The sequence below is a fragment of the Nematolebias whitei genome, chromosome 23, assembly GCF_014905685.2.
Source record: "Nematolebias whitei isolate Nwh7 chromosome 23, NemWhi1, whole genome shotgun sequence".
NCBI classification, from domain to species: Eukaryota; Metazoa; Chordata; class Actinopteri; order Cyprinodontiformes; family Rivulidae; genus Nematolebias; species Nematolebias whitei.
In genome coordinates this window covers 6,588,729-6,604,041 of record NC_056520.1, presented here as the reverse complement: position 1 = coordinate 6,604,041, position 15,313 = coordinate 6,588,729, and the positions used below count along the sequence as shown (strand labels likewise).

The 15,313-nt window shown below is 42.6% G+C and overlaps 1 long non-coding RNA gene across 1 annotated transcript; it reads right to left on the bottom strand.

Annotated features, from left to right (window-relative positions):
- Positions 1-11,391: 11,391 nt before the first annotated feature.
- On the bottom strand, positions 11,392-14,472 carry LOC119428948. Its single transcript, XR_005187727.1, has 3 exons — positions 14,381-14,472; positions 11,539-11,669; positions 11,392-11,446 (listed from the first exon to the last, which is right to left on the bottom strand). It is a non-coding gene; the product is annotated as an uncharacterized LOC119428948 (long non-coding RNA).
- Between the last annotated feature and the right edge of the window lie 841 nt (positions 14,473-15,313).

Genomic DNA, 15,313 nt, shown 5'->3' with positions numbered 1-15,313 from the left:
GTATAACTCTACATTTGCCAAACTCTAGCACATATGTCAAACTCAAGAGCTGCGGGCCAAATCTGGTACCCCAAGACGATAATTTTAATAGAAAATATTGTCTCTTCTAATTTTATCTTTTAAAAAATTGATAAATACATAATTTATTATAGATTTCTCTTGGCAGCTGGCTAACATTGAAGCCAGAAAGATGGCTGGATCATTGTCATTATTGATTCTGATGTGGAAAGAATAACAGAACATCAAGACAGATCAAACTCTTGTTCATGAACCTGCAACCAAGAAAAGATATCAGGTGTCTGACTCGAGTTGATGCATCAGCTGAAAGTGGCCTGTGACTCGGACAAAGATTTTCAATCTTGGCTCTTTTTGGAAATTGAGTTTGACACCCCTACGTCATGTTATATTACTCAGAATTGTTTGGTAATGAAAAAAAAAAAAGCCAGACCTTTCTCGAATACAAGAGAACTTGAATGGTAGCATGTTGCTTCAAAATCTGAATATATTGTCAAGGATTATTGATGCCTTCATATATAGACAAGAATTCATACAGTGGATTTTAATATTATACGCGCATCAAAAGATGGACGTATAATGCTATATTCTCCATACATTCAGCAACTTTCTCTTTTCTTCTCTGGGCCATACCCATGCAAGATAATTTAACAGAACTTCACACATAAGCATCACCATGACAGATGGTTGCATACACGTATCACTCAAGGTCACAAATCAAGGTCAAAAGTTACATAAGGTCTTCAGCGTTTCCCTATATCATCGCTCATCCTTTTTTGCCGATGGGGGTAAGAGGATCACGTCTAGTCTATGTTAGCTTAGCGCTACATTCCTGTTGGTATTTGTCGATGGGGGATGGAGGAAGAGCAGCGGAGCTAAATCTAGCATTTTTGCTAGCACGTATGTATTGCGCACTGCATCAGTACCGATAGTTGTTGGCGGGGTTGGCGGAGGGTGTTCAGTAGGAAGGACGCTCTGTTCTGTTGACAGGGTGGGGCACCCTACTTATATAACAGTAGGGAACACTGGTCGTTGTTCATCCGGGCCATTGCCATGTATCGCTGTAGATGTCAACGAGTGTACAATGTGCTGTTTGTGATGATCTTTTTGAGCCGTGCTGTGATAAATCAGTAGTTGTCTTTTGGTCTGAACATACGACGCATTTGTGATTTTGAAAATTAATGGCACATTTTGATTCGTCAGACTTCAGGACAGTTTCTCACCAGAGATCTCTTTGTTGTGAATAAGCTGGAGGTCCAGAGAGGCCACGTCTTTGCCAGGTAAAGCTTTAGCCTAATTACATTTGTGGCTGCAGAAAGGAACTGTATTCACTCGGAGTTCTGAAGTGTCCCCCACTTTCACAAAGTAATTTCCACCTCAGAGTCAAGTCCATTTTTAATAACGGAGGGTTCCCTTAAGAGTTTAGAGAACAGAGACGTCTTCGGATTTTATGAATCTTTTAAATCACTGTAAGTGATTACGTCTCCAAGATTTTTGCCATTTCTTTGAGCAGAAGGTGAACTCCTCCCTGTATGTGCTTTTACGCAAAACACCACCAGTAAAGGATTTGTTTAGGCATTATAAACAAGACTTTTTAAATATATATATTATTATTCCATTATACACACACACAAGAGGAAATTCTCTGGAAATCATCTGTAGATTAGATGAAACGGCTACTCTGGAAACAAGCTTGTACAAATATAGAACTACTGTTTCTCATTATGTTGAACCAGATTATGGAATGTAAATGCATCTTGGCGCAAAGCAAAAAGTTAAAATGCATCCAAATAACAGTTTGATTTTTGTTTCCACACGGTGGTATAAATAAATAAATCTACAGTAACGAGCAAAGCAAATAGAGAACTCAATAAATGAGCTGCACACAGCTAAAGACAAAAATAGGAAGTTAATTCAACCAAGTAAGAAAGTGTAAAAAGTCCATTTTTAAGTTTGTGGAAAAATTAAGATTATAAAACTTCGAAAGCATTTCCTTCAAAGACCCGTCCTATCTGAGAACACAGATGACTAACTATGAACGTTAAAGCAGTTGGCTGCTTTATGCGCCTCTTCGTATGACATTTGAATATTACTTTCCTGTTGACGTGCAAATACTGTTTGAACCGTCCATCACTAAATTTAAATAGACCATTCGTGCATACATCATCTTTTGCGTCAGGTCATGGGGTCAGCAGCTCGAGCAGGGAGGTCCAGACATCTCTTTCCACAGCCACCTCTTCCAGCTCTTCTGGGGGAACCCCAAAACTTTCCCAGGCCAACTGAGAAACATGGTCTCTCCAGCGACTCCTGGGTCTTCCCTGGGGTCTCCTCCCAGTCGGACATGCCCGAAGCACCTCCCTAGGGAGGCGCCCGGGAAGCATCCTTACCAGATGCCCGAACCACCTCAACTGGCTCCTCTCAATGTGGAGGAGTAGCGGTTCTACTCAGAGTCTCTCCTGATAACTGAACTTCTCACCCTATCTCTGAGGGAGAGTCCAGCTACTCTGCAGAGGAAACTCAGTTCAACTTCCTGTATCTGCAATCTCATTATTTCAGTCACTACCCAGAGTTCATGACCATAGGTGAGGGTAGGAACATAGACCGACTGGTAAACAGAGAGCTTTGTTTTACAGCTCAGCTCCAACTTCACCACAATGGACCAGCAGGGAGTCTGCAATACTGCAGATGCTGCACCAAAAATTTGTGACCATAGATGAGGGTAGGAACATAGACCGACCGGTAAGCACAGCCGAGCTCCCTCTTCACCACAATGGACCGGCACAGAGTCTGCAATATTGCAGATGCTGCATCAATCCGTCTGTCAATCCATTCTTCTCTCACTCGTGAACAAAACCCTGAGATACTTGAACTCCTCCACTTGAGGCAGAACCTCACCTTCGACTGATTGTATTCGCATAAAAGTAAATGCAAATACCATACTGGAGTTTAAGTATTTGGACTAGGGATGCACAATATTAGATTTTTGACCGATATCCGATTTGTTAAAACTCATTTGGCTGATTACCGATACCAATAACGATAATTTTTTCCCCCTAGCCCTACTTACAGAGACTACACAGCTTTCTGTGCTGTGGAATTAAAATACTACATTATTCTGCATGGTCTTTGTCTGTTTGGCCTGCTACCAAATGCAGATGCCAAAAAAGGTGGCTGAAAATGATGCAACACTATATAAATATATAATATATATACATTTTTAAAAACAACGCCTTTTATATCTTTGAGTTATTTTGATGGAATGGCCGATATTTAACTTTATCGCTAATATCAGATACCGATACCAATGCCATGCCAATAATTTCAGGCCCAGGCCTCCTTTGCAAAAGAGATCTGTGATCTCAGTAGGATTTGCCTAGTTAAATAAAGGTTAATAAATAAATATTGTGCATCCCTAATTCGAACAGTTCTTCTAAGTAGGTTGTTTCTACCGTTTTAAAGTCCAAACCCCTCCTGCAGCTTTTCCTCCAAGTCAACGGCACTGGATCTGTATCCTCACAGCTAGTTAATTACAGTTAATTATGCTCAACTGGCATCCCAGGTGTAATCAGTCCCTATCAGTCAGCTGAAGACGAACGGCAGGCAGTGCTGCAAGAAGGATAAAAACCAGCAATGTAAACTCGACATTCTAAGCATGAGATTAGTCACTGCACGGATGTTAAAAAGAAGAAAACAAAAATCAATCTGTGACGTCCAGAGCATTGCAGGAGCTATTTAAAATAAAGTGTTGCACGTCTCTTCTTTTGGTACATCACGTTCTTGACTTGCTTTTAGCATTTATGGATTTTATGTCATCAAAGAAAATACCTACCGTATGTTTCGCCGTATAAGTCGCATCTTTTGCATAAATTAGCATGCGCCTTATACATCCAAGCGACTAATAAGTTTTTTTCCCCCCATATTTATAAACCAATTTTTGGCTGAGATCTGACCATTTCATTCATTCTGACATGGAAAATATTGGACACTACCATTTTCAGCCGCTAGGGGGCACTCAAGTCATATGGCAAGCAAAGTGTCTCATTAATAGGCAAAAGTGGCTATTAATGACACTTGGCTTGCCATACCATGCCACCTTCTTCTCGCATTGGAACTCCTGGAGCAAACGTCAAATCAGCTGCATTTCACCACGCCGCCCAGGTGGAATGCAGCTGAAAGTTCAACTGAGACACACCTTTGCTATAATGTCGAGCAAACAAATAATTGTTTTTAAGTTATCTTAGTAAATTTCTAAGAAATGCACAGAGTCCTCCCTCTACACGCTCCCGCAGCCGTGAATTGGCTTTTGAAATGCAACTGATTTAACCGTCAAAAGTGCGTTAATTAAGGAATAGACTGAGACGCATCTTTACTATAATTTTGATTTTTTTTTTAAGCTTTAATCTTGTTAAATTCTTGTTAAAGTGCTCCCACGGCCGCCATTTGGCAACGAATCGATTTTTGGCACAACACCAGCTCACATTTCCGGGTGGAAAGCGGTGACGCATAACAAACGCGATACGTCAGCGTCAATGCATAATAGATGCGACTTATAAGGCAAAGCCGTGTTTTTCCCCCCCACTTTATGAAACATATTTGGACTGATGCAACTTATACGGCGGTGCGACGCGTACGGCGGAAAGTACGGTAATCTAAATTTTGCTTCATATTGTGTTTATGGTTTGGTATTAAATGGATGGGAACGTTTCAGGGATGTTTCTCTTTATGTTCAGAAATGTCCATTTAAATCTCCACCAAAACTTAAGAAACAAAAAGTTTTGCTGTTTCGAGTCTAACAGTAACGATGAAACGTACAGCTACAGCAAACAAGCAGACAATTGGGGCTGTTTGTCACAAGTTGTGATTGTCTGATCATAATAAAGGCAACCTTGAAAAAAACTAAAGGATTTTCTAAGCCTTTCCACTTTCCCCAACAAGATCGCAGATGCTTTTCATTCTTGCTCTCGGTGAAGGCGGATGCTTTTTCCTCCCACTCCTTCCCCTGCTCTGCTCTTTGTCCTGTGAACTTTATGTCTGTCTATGTATGTTGCTATTTTTGTGCCGAGGCTTTTTTGCAACCTCAAACGTGTGATTTTTTTTTTTTTACCTCCTCTTTCCTAGTGGTCCCTTTCCTTATCTACCAAAAAAGGCAGCACCTCTCATGTAGGCTGCAGCCTTAGGCACCCCGCCTACCCATGTCTACATTTCGTTGTTTGTGTTTATTTAGATGGGCTGTACTGAAAAGAAATTTAGTTGTGCTTCTGTGCAATGACAATAAGCTGATTCTGAGATTGCAACTATGTAAAATCCAACAGGTTGTCTCAACCTAAAAATAAAAGGATTTCTGCATATGGCATACCCGTGGACAAATTATTATACAGCAATTCAGTTATCTATGGCAATGACCCGTAACCTTCGACTATAATTTGTGACCCTGGCCACTGATGGGGTGAAGAAGTGTTGAACGTTTACGGGGGTTAGACTATACCATCCACCTTTGGATGGATGTACATTAAAAATAACTGACTCAAGTAAATAAATATATTCTATTCTACTGTACCCCTATAAAAATACATGGGATATGAATGGGTATTTGTGTTATTTTGAAATATCCCTGTTCAGACGAGCCGAAGAAACAGACGACGACGACAACCCATGTCACAACCTTAGGCGATAATTTCAACACATCAAAACAAAAAAAAAGGGAGAATCTTCTGAATTTCCCTTTAACAAATCTGTCCAGCACACAACTTAAGTTTAATGACAGGATCAAGACATAAGTCAAATTAAAAAACAAGCTACAATGTTGTTGTGGTCATTAGTATACGCTCAATAAAATAAAAGCAGAAGTGATCGAACACGATAAGACTCCTTGTTTTGACAAATTATCTTTTTAGTTGGGAAACCACAATTTTATCAATCTAGAATATGTAAAGCACTATGAAAAACAATAAGTATTAATTTTGCTAATTTCCCACCTTGGTGTAGAGACATACCCTGAATTTACCAAACTACTGAAGCTGTATTGTGTGCAAACACTGAGGACTTCTAACGTTCTTGGTATCATTTTCGGGGGGGATATGCCACAAAAACTGTCGACTAAACTTGTGAAAACTTACAATCAGAATATGTTACACGATCCAACAAAGTTCAGTCAGGTCATCTGGACTTTTTTTTTTTTTTGCCGTTTAATCCTTCATCCAAAGTACTTCATCAACCCAAGGAGCTACCAACAAACAGTCCCACACACTCCCATAGTGGGCCAAACAGTTTTTTAGTTAGTCCACTATGAGAGTGTGCTGCTTGTAAATAGGCACGTAGGAGGCATTTTGCTAATTTTCCACACAGTGCAGTAAACTGTAAATAAGATGGGACCCAAGACAGAGCCCTGGGGTACACCCTTAGAATCCAGTGCCTCAAACACACCATTTACAACTTTTAGAGCAGCAGTTGCAGTGCTGTGCTGCTTCCCAAACCTTAACTGAAAAGGATTTAAAAGATTTATAAAAATTTCAATTGATAGAAGACCAACTTTTCAAACACTTCTGCTAAAATACATAATTTTGAGATGGGTCTAGAATTGTTCACGATTGAGGACTCACCTTCTTTTAACAATGGAAGAACGAATGCAGATTTCCAGACTTCAGGAACTTTGTGATGAGGCTTGTCATGTCATAGGTCATGAGGCCCACCAGGTCCAAATTAACCTTCATGTGACGAATTAAAACAATATGAGCAGGTTGCCACATTTACAAGACCCTATACACTAATATTACTACACTGCCATGGAAACACGCGTCTAGTATTGATTTGACAGGAGCTGACATAACAGCTATAGGTTGCTATTGACATTACTGGGAAAAGAAAAGGTTCATACCGAAGGAAGTCTCCTAATCAGCCAGCAGCCTTTCAAATGTTAATTTATTAACCTTAACCAGCATTCAAAACTTTTTTAATCATAGCTCAAGTGTCATGGCAACAGCCGCTTCACCAGAGACGACAATGTTGATGCTGAAACCACAGAACTGAGCCGTTGTGGAAAAGCGCTGCGTGAGTTCCACCTGGTGGAGTACTAGGAGAACTTCAGAAGATGGAGCAGAAAATTGTACATCTTTATCTGCTGTGGTTTATTTTGAAGTCTTTTGAAATTATATTTCTCATTTTTCAAACCACACTAAAATGCAAGCATAAATATACATTTATATTACTTATCTTTTACTCTATGAGTTGGTGATTGTATTTAAACTAAAAAAGGACAATACTGTATTCCTATCTTGATAAAAATACGAAGCGACTCACTTAACTATAGAAATTGTGCTGAGGGGTGTCGACGACAAATATTTGCTCTTGAATCTTCACGAAAGTAAAACAGAAAGTGTTTTCTGCAGTTCAAGTCAACTTTATTTAAATTATCTCTTATCAAACAAGTTCAAGTTTTCAGGACAAAACAGCGACTGTGCAATTCAGGTGTTTTTTAGAAAAACAGTCAAGTTTCACATCAGTTTCAAGTATCGGAACAATAAAAACCTACATATACACAATCAAATATATAGCACCAGATAAGGCCAGTTGGTTTTTGTTTTATCTCAGTTATCAATGCAAACTATAGGCTATGTTTATAAAAATAAAATCTTGTTTTTGGAAGGACTACTTGTGAGAAGCTTTACAATAACTAGTTGTGTATAAATGTGACCCCAAGTTGAAATATCCTGATTCATGCTCAATAATCCAGGTAGATAAACCTAACAGGGTTAAGTCAGGTCCTCTGGATGGATTCTTCTTTGTTTAAACGTTTCGTCTTCGTCAGTCTGAGGAGCTGCAACAAACTCAGTCTTATAAATAGCACCTTCTCATAGGGGATCAACCAGTTTGCCACCGACAGCCAGAAATAGCTGTTCACGCATAAAAGGGTCATCGGCCTAACAACTGATCGTTAGCACCTTGATGGCCGCTTGCCATTTACAGAGGGCTGAGTGGTACTAGAAATAACAGCATTGTAAGAGGGGGACAGGTGGACACGGAGGCCTCTACCCATTTAATGATGGATGGGTTCTCTTCACAAGATGGCTTCTTTCACTCCTCTTTCAAACCAACGTTTCTCTCATATCACATTCTTGATAGAGGAATGCTGGTTTGAAAGGAGAGTCCGGTCCGTCGGATAGTCGAACCTCGGATTCAGGAGGAACAGTGCGGTTTTCGTCCTGGCCGTGGAACACTGGACCAGCTCTACACTCTCAGCAGGGTCCTGGAGGGTGCGTGAGTTTGCCCAACCAGTCTACATGTGCTTTGTGGACTTGGAGAAGGCGTTCGACGGCGTCCCTCGGGGGGCCCTGTGGGGGGTACTCTGGGAGTATGGGGTACCGGGCCCTTTGATACGGGCTGTTAGGTCCCTGTATGACCGGTGTCAGAGCCTGGTCCGCATCGCCGGCAGTAAGTCGGGCTTGTTCCCAGTGAGAGTTGAACTCCGCCAAGGTTGCCCTTTGTCAACGATTCTGTTCATAACTTTTATGGACAGAATTTCTAGGCGCAGCCAAGGTGTTGAGGGGATCCGTTTTGGTGGCCTTAGGATTGAGTCTCTGCTTTTTGCAGATGATGTGGTCTTAATGGCTTCATCAGATCGTGATCTACAGCTTTCGCTGGAGCGGTTCGCAGCCGAATGCGATGCGGCCGGGATGAAGATCAGTTCCTCCAAATCCGAGGACATGGTCTTGAGCCGGAAAAGGGTAGAGTGCCCTCTCTGAGTCAGGGAGGAGGTCCTACCCCAAGTGGAGGAGTTTAAGTATCTTGGGGTCTTGTTCACGAATGAGGGAAAAATGGAGCGTGAGATCGATAGGCGGATAGGTGCAGCGTCTGCAGTGAAGCGGGCGCTGTACAGGTCTGTTGTGGTGAAGAGAGAGCTGAGTCAAAAGGCGAAGCTCTCAATTTACCGATCGATCTACGTTCCCACCCTCATCTATGGTCACGAGCTTTGGGTTGTGACCGAAAGAATGAGATCTCGGATACAAGCGGCCGAAATGAGTTTTCTCCGCAGGGTGTCTGGGCTCTCCCTTAGAGACAGGGTGAGAAGCTCGATCATCCGGGAGGGACTCGGAGTAGAGCCGCTGCTTCTCCACGTCGAGAGTAGCCAGTTGAGGTGGCTCGGGCATCTGTTTAGGATGCCTTCTGGACGCCTCCCTGGTGAGGTGTTCCGGACACGTCCCACCGGAAGGAGGCCCAGAGGAAGACCCAGGACACGCTGGAGGGACTATGTTTCTCGGCTGGCCTGGGAACGCCTCGGGATTCCCCCGGAAGAGCTGGCCCAAGTGGCTGGGGAGAGGGAAGTCTGGGCCTCCCTACTTAGGCTGCTACTACCCCCGCGACCCGACCCCGGATAAGCGGAAGAAAATGGATGGATGGATGGTTTGAAAGGAGTGAAGGAACCGGCGACCTACTTGCTGAGAGGCAACAGCTCTACCAACTGAGCCACCATTCAAGTTTAAACAGGGGCGGGGCCTCCATGTTCAACTGTCACCCTCTTACAATGCTGTTACTGCATCACTCAACCCTCTGTGAATAACAAGCAGCCATCAGGGCTCTAACGACCAAGGGTCAAGACTATAACGACCACCTGTCAGGGCTCCTAACGACCACCTGTCAGGGCTCCTAACGACCAACGGTCAGGGCTCTAACGAGCAACGGTCAGGGCTCCCAACGACCAACTGTCAGGGCTCCCAACAACCAACTGTCAAGGCTCTAACGACCAACGGTCAAGGATCTAACGACCAACTGTCAGGGCTCCCAACGGTCAAGGCTCCCAACGACCAACTGTCAGGGCCCCTAACGGCCAACTGTCAGGCCTCTGACGACCAATTGTTAAGGCTCTAACAACCAATTGTTAGGGCCCTAATGATCAACTTTTAGGATTGTGGTCTTCCTTTCTTTTACATGTGAACAACTAGTTTTGGCTATCAGCACCAAACTGGTTGATCCACTGTGAGAAGGTGCTATTTTAAAGCCCGAGTCCAGATGACTGAGTCATCCGCCCAGATGACCTGACTCAACCTCGTCAGATAAGTTGAAGATAACTTGCAGTTAAAAGAACAGTTTGCATTTTGAGGCACCTTTTTTACCCGTATGTCTGTAAGCAACAGACCTCGGTATAAAGTCTTCAAGTGGTGGATTTTCCAGGCAACTTTGTCAAATATACGTTCAGCCGTTTAACACAGATGAGATTTTTTTCTGACCAAGTGTTGATCGGGATTTTCACGTCTCTTTGTACCTAAAAGAAAATTATGAAAACGTCCCCACGATCCTGTGTAGTTCCTGAACACAAGGAACAATGGACTGGCTTTGCAGCTGAGCCATCTTAAACCTGGAAAGAAAGAAAAACAAATCAGCGACCCGTTAAATCATATTCAGTCAATTTAGCACACGTCAATTAGGCTGAAATGTTTAAAAAAAACTTAACTTTGGGAACAAAAACATCCAATGTAAGGAAATGTGAACTTCAGCAGCTATGCAAGACTTAACACTCTGAAACTTAGTTTAGCTGCAGAAATACTTCAAATGTCTTAATTCTAGAGACTAAAGAGGAAAAAACACACTGTTCCAAAGACTTGTACACTAATAAACACCTAAAAGATTTGAAAACTTACAGTCTGCAGGCAGCTAAATGAAATCAGGAAGTTTGTGTTGCTTTCTTTCAGCTGACTGACAACTCATCAGAACTAGTTCCAACAGGAAATGCCTTAAACGCCATTTGTAGTCACCTAAAAGTTTGGCTTGCCCTATGGTCTTGGAGATGAGTGCAAGTTTTAACATTTTAAAGAGTCAAAGTGCTTTTGAGAAGTTATTTCAGCACATAAGCCGTTTTCCACGAGGGCAGTTTGAGCGGCATTAAAAGGCTGAGCGGTACCTCCTGAGCAGCTCACGTCCCCCGACGGCGTCGGGCCTGTAGTGCTGGAGAGCGGCGAGACTGTGAGCAGCCAGAACCCCGTAGCACTGTTCCCGCAGCGCGTTGTGGCTCGCCGTGTCCCACTGCGGCAACTCGCTGGTGTATCGCCACGCCATCAAGGAGTGCTCCAACACGGCGTCCCACTCTTTGTTCCTCAGCAGAACTTGGCCCCACTCCTGACATGAAACCTAACGAGGAGAAAGAATTAGCAGAACACAAGGAGAACCGATGTTCACGGCGGTATCCTGTGGAGCAGAGTTTAAAAACCTGGTCTTAAAGAATTGGGGACACCAACGTTAGGTTCCAAGTATAAATGATCTAATTATAACACTGACTTACTTTGAATGCCAGCAGATGAGGGTAGGCCTTTCTGTAACAGTGGGCATCCCTGTTGGAGCCAAACCGCGAGTACGGTATGGATCTATACACGTTTGCCTTCTTTAGCTGTAGATCCTCCTGTCGCAGCTTCAGGTCTGAAGTCATGACCCTCGGCTCGTGACTCTACAGAAGCAGCAGCGCATCAGTCTATGGAGAGCCGCACCCAACGGATAGTTTTGTCCAAACACGACAGGGTCATTAAACAGACGGAGTACCTTTTCGATTAGGATGATGGATCTGATCAGCTGAACAAGCTGCTGTTTGGAAAGTGGGGTACGGTGTTCATCCGTCTTTTCACCCTGGCCAACTATTCTCTCTCTCCACATCCCATCAATCGACAAGTCCACTGAAACAGAACACGTGACCCGGTTAAACGGAACTGGAACTCAACGGGCCGTTTCTGTAGAAGTAATCTCAAGTTCATCAGAGGGACGTAAACGACCATTTCAAATAACAGCCGGTTTGGATTAAAACAAAGGGATGAGTTCAACAGAAATTATATTTTTCCAAATAATTGGCGTCAAACATTTTTTGTTGTTGGATTTTTGGGGACAGGTGTAAGTTTGAACAAATGTATAAAATTTGAATGCTTATACTGGCAAATATAGGTTTTAACAAGGAAAACAGAAATTATTATTATTAGTTTATTTGACGGGGACAATGTACATAAACAGAACAGAACAAGTCTGTGGCTGATGCGTTGCACAAAGAGATAATTCATAACTCCAGTTCTGGGTTGGGCATTTCTACTCATTAAAATACAATTCATCACTCAAAGTACAGTAAGAATACATACATTCATATAAATCAACCTTACAACCTACAAATTCATATACTGAAAACTATACAGACCCTTTCCAAAACATTTGAATATCATGGAAAAGTTGTTAAACTTCCATAGTTCCATTCAAAAAGTTAATATTTAATAGACGATAGATTCAGGGCGCCCAGAATTTAAACAATTTCATTTGTTTATTTTTACATAATTTAGTCTTCCAGCTCATGAAACCCACAAATACAGGATTAAAAAAAAAAAAAAAATTAGAATAATGTGAAGACATCAGCCCACACTTCTCAGTTTTTACAGAAGAAAAAAAAAAAATTAGGATCACAACAAATCAATCAAAATATGGTGCTTTCAAAATGACGTCAATCTTCAATACTTGGTTGGGAATCCCTTTTGTCTTAATGTGGCATTGAGACAACCAGCCTGTGGCATTGACTGGGAGTTATGGAAGCCCAGATTTCCTTGATGCCGTCAGCTCCTCTTTGTTGTTGGGTCTGGTGCTTCTCACGTTCCTCTTGAGAATACTCCATAGTTTCTCAATGGGGTTTAGGTCCAGTGAGTTGGCTGGCCAGTCAAGCACTGTGGCATCAAACCAGGTTTGGTGCTTCTGGCGGCATGGACAGGGGCCAGGTCCTGCTGGAAGATGAACTCTGCATCTCCATACAGATCCTCAGCAGAAGGAATCATGAAGTCCTCCAAAACATTCTGGTAGACTGTTGCGGTGAACTTGGACTCAAGAAAGCAGAGTTTACCAACACCTGCACTGGACATTGCACCCCAAACCATGAGTGACTGTGAATATTTCACACTGGACCTCAAGCAGTATGGGTTCTGTTCCTCACCCTTCTTCCTCCAAACCCTTGGACCTTGATTTCTGAATGAAAGGCACACTTTACTTTCATCGGAAAAGAGGACAGAGGAACCCGACAGTTGTAGTCCATCTCCTGGATGTGTCTGAATGTGGTGGTTTTTGAAGCCGTGGCTCCCGCCTCATTCCACTCTTTCTGGATCTCTGCAATCTTCTCTGTTTGATAATCCCCAGAAGCCCACGGTCATCTCTCTTGCTGGTGCATCTTCTCCTGCCACATTTTGCCCTTCCACTAGACTTCCCATTGATATGCTTGGACACAGCGCTCTGTGAACAGCCAGCCTCCTTAGCTATGAACTTTTGTGGCTTACTCATCCTCAGTCTGCCCGTCTCGGACGAGGGTCAGACTGAGCGCGGCTGACCGAAATCAGACCGCCTGCTTCGGACTGAACGAGAACAAAACACCGCTGAAGCCCCCGAGCTCGAATGTTTACCGAGAAGTTGCTAAACTTCATCGTAATTAATGACCGACTGCTATCAGTTGTAGAAAACAAAAGATTTCTCATCTCGATACTTGCAGCCAAGATATAGTTTACCCTCCAGGAGATATTTATCAGTACAACAGTAAATCATAAAAAGCATATGAATTGAAAAATACTAAAAAGAATATGTCTGTGCTGGTTTAAGCCATGAACTTAGATGTTTGAAGCCAACTAATCACTTTAAAGCTAGGAATAAAAACAAACATGTTTTGTGTTAGCAGGATTTAATTATAACTTTGAAACTTATCCAACATTAATAAAAACTTACCTCAAGTTGCCTTTTTGGACATGCATGCATATATTTGTACAAACTGTACTTGAGGCGATTATTACAGCCTCATATAAAATCAATAACGATGATGATATCGGGACGGTATCGATTGATATCCAGATTTTGGTATCGGGATCGGAAGTTAAAAAATGTGGATCGTGCATTCCTATTAATGACTCAATCGACGTGCCACCCGATCAGAGGTTAAAAGTATGTTATTTAAAGTGTTTAGCGTAGCTTTGCTGTTTATAAGTAATGCCATAATAAAATATGTTTATACCGTTTAAAAATGGCCTCTGTTTGACACAATGTGGGTTGCCAGTTGGGCTCGTTTTCATAGAGCTGGCTGCTTGTTTTTTTCGCAACATCTGGCAACACCGACCCTGTTCTTTGAATTGAGAAAGTTCCTCGGATGAGAATCAAAACGTGCTCCGTTACGAATCAAGTCCAGTTGTTTTTGTCTTGAACTCTTTGTTGAATTGACCGTGTCCTGGATGACTGAGAATCTTCACCAGCGAACAGGGACTCGTTTCGTTCCACCTCATGTACCACATGTGATGCGAACGACACACAAACTACAGAAGAACCTAAGAATGAGGTAAAAGAACAAAAAGCTAGTTTGTAGGTTGAACAGGTTTTATTGACTTACATGAGTGAGCCCGCTTGGTGTTTGGGTTTCTGGCTCTTGGGGGAGATGATGGGCTTAAACGAGCACTCAGGATTTCTAAATAGGATCTTCTCATTTGAGCTGCAAAATAAAATAAAAAAAGATTAAAAAAAATATTAAAAACTTTGAAAAACGCAACAACTTCTGCTGAGCCTTACGAGAACTTTGCCACTTCTTTCAAAGCACGAACAGTGGGTGAACTTATATTTAAACACGTTACAAATCAAAAGATAATTCGATCAATGTCAAGTGACCTGATGGCGTCTGGGTGCGCGCGCATCGAGATATCGTTAGCATTAGCGCAGTGTGGAGTTCACAGCGCAATTAGTGGTTTTAAAAGGTAAAACTAATAAGAACAGAGGGAGGACCCACCTGCAATTTTGGGCTGTGGAGCGGGTATTTCCACCAAGGCGCGTCGAGGATGACACAGCGCTGCCATTGTCACCAAACCTACCTGCTAAATGTATTAGCCGGAGCTGCGGCTGCTAGCCCGAACTTTACACCCAGCGGGGCGGCTGCTCGCTTCTCCCCGCGTCACAGTTCGCTTTGAGGGGACTCGGCAGCTCCCTCGGTGGTCCCAGTGCCGGCTTGATTAAAAACTAAATTTTAAAAAAAAGGAGAAAACACTGGTAGCGTCTTCGAAAGCAAACACAAACTGAAAACCTTCAACTTTTATCGCGCCTGAACAACGCGCTCGAGGCGCGCGAGACGACTTGCCGCGCGGGCGTGGTTTGCTGCATACGTGGACCTGATTGGCTCACTTCTCACAGCACGCGCCTAATATGCTAAATAGATTTGCTCTGTTTCCTCCCATCTTGTATGGCAGACCGTTGTAGAATATAATCAATAAATAGCATCTGTTTTGTACTGTAGATCAGTGGAACTGTCTTTAAGAAGAAAGATATATATATATAT